Genomic DNA, 5,834 nt, shown 5'->3' on the forward strand with positions numbered 1-5,834 from the left:
CAACTGCTGGGAGTCCTCTGCACCCACCCCTCACATGTCTCTGTCCACTGCTGGGAGTGATATGCACCCACCCCTCATATGTCTGGGCACTGCTGGGAGTCCTCTGCACCCACCCCTCACATGTCTCTGTCCACTGCTGGGAGTCCTCTGCACCCACCCCTCACATGTCTCTGTCCACTGCTGGGAGTGATATGCACTGTTAGACGGCGACCTCAGAGGAGCCCGGAAAGGGGTCCTGACTACCCTGAGACCCACCCTCAAAGTATCGTAGCCGGGCACTGGCGGGAGATTCCCCAGGGGGGAGGAATCTCGCAACTAGGGTCGTACTTCTGGCACCACACGACACAGAGAGACCACACTGGGTATCCTCAGAACAAGCTTTATCAAATAGGTATCACTGCAAATATGTACACGGTGAGCACGGGCTCAAGAGTCTCAGAAAGGTAGGGGGTAGCGGGACTGTCTCTGGTAACGGTTCAAAGCAGGGTCGTATCCGGCGCACAGCTCCCAATCCTCGAGCTGGGGGATACGTGGCTGGAGTTGGGGTCCGGCGGGACCGTGAGAGTCTGGGGGAGCCGCGAGTCACTCAGCAGGGCTCAGGTACAAGGTCGGAGGTCTTACGATCTTCAGGGAGCCGCGAGTCACTCAGCAGGGCTCAGGTACAAGTTCGGAGGTTTTACGATCTTCAGGGAGCCGCGAGTCACTCAGCAGGGTCAGGTACAAGTTCGGAGGTCTTACGATCTTCAGGGAGCCGCGAGTCACTCAGCAGGGCTCAGGTACAAGTTCGGAGGTCTTACGATCTTCAGGGAGCCGCGAGTCACTCAGCAGGGCTCAGGTGAGTTCCAGTTTCAGGAGCCGCGACCACGTCAGCAGGCTCTCGTTGTTCCAGCGTCGAATCTGCCGGATAGCCCCAGAGCACCCCTTGTTATAGTTCGACCCCTCTTTGATGTCCGGAGTCTGTGCAGGCAGGGGTCTTGTCACCTGGGGGTCGCTTGTCGGGTTTTCCTGCTATAGTCTTTTGATCCTTTCAGGGCCGGGTCGGGAGGAGTCCCAGACACCCAGCAGGCGTGGAGCCAGCCCTCAGGGAGGCCGGAGGGCCGATCGAAACCCATCGTCCCGGGGGAGTTCAGAGGTGCGATAGAAACTGCTCCTCCCTCTCTCATCCCCTGGAAGCGTGATGTCCTCCAGCCGGAGTGGCGCCTCTAGGCCCGGGTCGCGCTGGGGCCGGGCGGCCATCTTGGTGCATGAAGTGGGCACGCGGGCCCGGGGTGGCCGAAAGGAGAGAGGCCAGGGACGGGGATGTCCGGGCCGGTGCGTGTGTCCTGGTGGGGAGGTTCGGCTGGGCCGGGTGCTTGGGCTGTAGGTACCAGGTTTCGGTGGTGCGTGGGCACGGAGGGCCATTCTACGAGGCCGGGTCCAACACGCGTCCCCCCCAGCTGAAAGCCGGAGAGAACTGCCCATCAGCTTGGGGGGTTCTCTTCGCTGAGGCGGAAGAACCGGGAGAGGCCGTCAGCATTGGCGTGGTCCGTACCAGGGCGGTGTTCCACGGTGAAATCCATCCCCTGGAGGGAGATTGACCACCGCAGTAGCTTGGGGTTTTCTCCTCGCATCTGCATGAGCCAGCGTAAGGGCCGATGGTCAGTCTGGACTCTGAAATGGGTGCCAAACAGGTAGGGTCGTAGCTTTTTGAGTGCCCAGACCACGGCAAAGGCTTCGCGCTCTATGGTGCTCCATCTTTGTTCTCGGGCCAACAGCCGCCGACTGAGGAAGGCAACGGGCTGGTCTAGGCCTTGGTCATTTACTTGGGACAGGACGGCCCCAATGCCATGCTCGGAGGCATCGGTCTGGACTATGAACTCCTTGGCGTAGTCGGGAGCCTGGAGGACGGGGGCCGTGCACATGGCCCTTTTTAGGGCATCGAAAGCTTCCTGGCAGGCAGCCGTCCACTGCACTTTCTTTGGCTGTTGTTTAGACGTGAGTTCTGTGAGAGGGCCGACAAGGCTGCCATACCCCCGAATGAATCTTCGGTAGTAGCCCGTGAGTCCCAGAAAGGCTCGGACCTCCGTCTGGGTGATGGGTGGTTCCCAGGCCAGGATGGCGTCGATCTTTGGCTGTAGAGGGGCGACCTGGCCACTCCCGACCTGGTGCCCCAAGTAGACCACGGATCCTTGCCCGATCTGGCACTTGCTGGCTTTTACTGTGAGGCCTGCCTGGCGCAGGGCGATTAGCACCCTTCGGAGGTGCTGGAGGTGCTCACTCCACTCTGAACTGAAGACAGCGATGTCGTCCAGGTATGCCGCGCTGAACTGTTCTAGCCCGGCCAGGACCCTATTCACCAGTCGCTGGAAAGTGGCCGGGGCATTTTTCATCCCGAAGGGCATTACGCGGAAGCGGTAGTGTCCATCGGGGGTGGAGAAAGCGGACCGCTCTTTGGCCCCTTCGGTGAGCGCAATCTGCCAGTATCCGCAGGTGAGGTCGAATGTGCTGAGGAACCGGGCTGCCCCTAGTCGGTCAATGAGTTCGTCGGCTCGTGGAATGGGGTGGGCATCGGCTCGGGTAACGTCATTGAGCCCCCGGTAGTCCACGCAGAAGCGGAGCTCGGGGGCGACACCGGGGGCCGCTGCCTTCGGGACCAGGACCACGGGGCTGGCCCAGGGACTGTCAGAGGGCTCGATCACCCCCAGGGTCAACATCTTCGAGACCTCCGCTTGAATGCAGGACCGGACCCGGTCAGGAACCCGGTAGGCTCGGTGTCTCACCGGCGGGCTGTCCCCGGTGTCCACATCATGAACACACCAGTTGGTGACCCGGGGGGTCAGGGAGAAGAGGTCAGAAAATTGTCTTAGGAGCTGGCGGCAGTCCGCTTGTTGCTGGGCAGTGAGGGCTGGGGAGAGGTTCACTCCTTCCACGGAGCCATCCTGCTCCTTGATACACAGGAGGTCCGGGAGGGGATCCGACTCATCTTCGGCCCCGTCATCGGTGGCCAGCAGGAGGCTCAGTTCTGTCCGCTGGAAGTGAGGCTTGAGGCGGTTCACGTGCAGGACCCGGAGGGGATCCCGAGGCGACTGGACGTCCACCAAGTAGGTGACTTGGCTCTTCTTCTCGACCACTTTGTAGGGCCCAGTCCATCGGTCCTGGAGAGCGCCAGGCTTCACGGGGGCCATGACCCACACCTGCTGGCCCGGCTGGAACTCGACCAGAGTAGCATTCTGGTCGTACCAGCGCTTCATTTCTTCTTGACTCGCCTCCAGGTTGGCCTCGGCCAGTTCTCGGAACCTCCTGGTCTGGTTCCGGAGGGCCAGGACATACTGGAACACATCTCGGGGGGTGGTCTGGGGTGCTGCCTCCCACCCTTCCTTAACTAAACTGAGGGGACCTCGGACGGGGTGCCCATAGAGTAATTCAAACGGGCTGAACCCTAAGGACTTCTGGGGGACCTCCCGGTAAGCGAACAAGAGGCAGGGGAGCAGGACGTCCCACTTACGCCGGAGGGGCTCTTCTAGGCCAGCGATCATCCCTTTCAAAGTCCTATTAAACCTCTCTACTAGGCCGTTCCCTTGGGGATGGTACGGGGTGGTGAACTTATAGGACACCCCACATTGTTGCCACAGGGCCTGGATATAAAATTAGTGCCGCGATCGCTCACGACCTCGCGGGGGAAACCCACCCTGGAGAAGATCCCCATCAGGGCCCGGCCAACCACTGGGGCCGTAATGGTGTGCAGGGGAATAGCCTCTGGGTAGCGGGTGGCGTGGTCCACTAGGACCAAGATGAAACGGTGACCTTGGGAGGTGGGGGGGTCCAGTGGCCCCACGATGTCGATCCCGACTCGTTCGAAGGGGGTACTGACGACCGGGAAGGGTTGGAGGGGAGCCTTGTGCTTCCCCCCACTCTTCCCACTGGCTTGGCACGTGGGGCAGGACTTGCAGTGGGCCTCTACCGCTGCTTTCATCTTAGGCCAATAAAAATGGGTCACGAGACGGCTGTAGGTCTTGTCCTGACCCAGGTGACCGGCGAGGGGGACATCGTGGGCTAAGCCCAGGAGGAAATCCCGGAAGCGGAGAGGTACCACCAGTACCCGTCCGGATCCCAGCTCCACTGATTTCTGCTCACTATACAGGACGTTATTCTCCCAATAGATTCGGTGCGTTCCGGTCTGGTCACCTGCAGCTTGGCCCTCGGCCTGGCGCCGCAGCCCGACCAGGGAAGGACAGGTGGCTTGCTCCCGGCAAAATTCTTCTCGGGTGGGCCCTCCCTCGTGGCGTCAATGGGCCAACTCGGGTAGATCCCCCAACTCGGGGACCGGGGCGGGGTCGGAGGGTGCGGGTTCGTCGCTGGCGACGGACCCTTCCGATGGGGGAACGGGAGGACCCTCGGCGGGGACGGTGCTGGCTACTTCGACCGGGGTGCTCTCGACTTCTCTCCGGGGAGTGAGTCGGGCTGTCATAGATCGGGTGGTGGCACACACCCACTCGGGGAGGCCCATCATTCCTAGGTGGGCCTTGCGCTCTACGTGCTTCCAGGGAGAACTCTCCAGGTCGTTCCCTAAGAGGCAGTCGACCGGCTGGGAGGTTCTTACGGCCACCCTGAGTTTACCTATCACCCCTCCCCACTCAAATGGCACCAGGGCCACCTGACACATACTTTCCCTATTGTCTGCAGAGATTACGGGGCAAAAGACATTGGGGAGGATCTGCTCCTCGGGAACTAGGTGCCTGAGGACACCGGTGATACTGGCCCCGGTGTCCCGCAGGGCCTCTACCTGGTGGCCATTGATCTTGACGAGCTGCCCATATTTCTGTGTGTTGGACGGTAGGAGGCTACCAGGGATCATTTCCCTATCTCCCAGGGATACTAGGGCCATAGCGGCGGGTTCCCACTCCTCGGCTTCCTCAACCTCCTCCCCCAGGGCTACGTTGGCTATCTGCCTCGCAGGGGTGACTTGGGTGGCCATGGGGCACTCTGGGTCATTGGCGTAGTGCCCGGGTTTCTGGCAGCGAAAACATGTGACGGTCACCCGGTGTCCCCGTCTCCCAGGGGGCCCTGTTACTGGTGGGGGGGGCGCCGGGAAAGGTGGAGGTGGTGTCTTCGGGGGGCTAGGCTGGGACTCCCTCGGCCCTCCCTGGTTCCCTCCCCCTCTCTGGCGGGGTGGTCCCTGACTGGTTCGGGGGTACTCTCCTACCATGCCCCGGGAGACCCGGGTGTTGGTCCAGCGGTCGGCCTCCACGGCCAGCTTCCGGGGATCTGTGAGCTTGCTATCCAGCAGATGTTGACGTAGCTCTACGAAGCAGTTCGCAGCCAGATGTTCCCATAACATGAGGTCAGTGAGTTCGGCCAGGGTGGTGACCTTGCTGCCCTTGACCCACCCATCGAAGGCCCGACTAAAAAAGTTTACATATTCCACCCAGGTGGTGCCCGGGATCTTCCTGCAGTCCCGGAACCGTTGGCGGTACATTTCTGGGGTGAGGCCGTATCTTGTGAGGAGAGCCTCTTTCATGTGGCTGTAGGAGGTCTGCAGGGAGAGGGGTAGGTCGAGCAGGGTGTCCCTTCCTTCGCTCAGAAACCGTCCCCACAACCCCGCCCCCCAGTCCTTCTGTGGAATCCGATGGGAGGTCATGGCGACCTCGTAGGCCCGAAACCATTGCTGAATGTCATCGTTTTTATAATATTCTTTGACCACATCCTTGGGGATGTGGACCTTCTGTTCCGCTGGGGGGGCCGTCTCTCGGTTCCCCGAGGGCCTCCCGTCCTCATTTCGGGCCTTGAGCTCGAGTTCCTTTAAGCTCCGTTCGTGCTCCAGTTGGAGCTTTCTTCCTTCGTGCTCCCGTTGGAGC

This window comes from Triturus cristatus, chromosome 5_1, assembly GCF_964204655.1.
Source record: "Triturus cristatus chromosome 5_1, aTriCri1.1, whole genome shotgun sequence".
Lineage (NCBI taxonomy): Eukaryota > Metazoa > Chordata > Amphibia > Caudata > Salamandridae > Triturus > Triturus cristatus.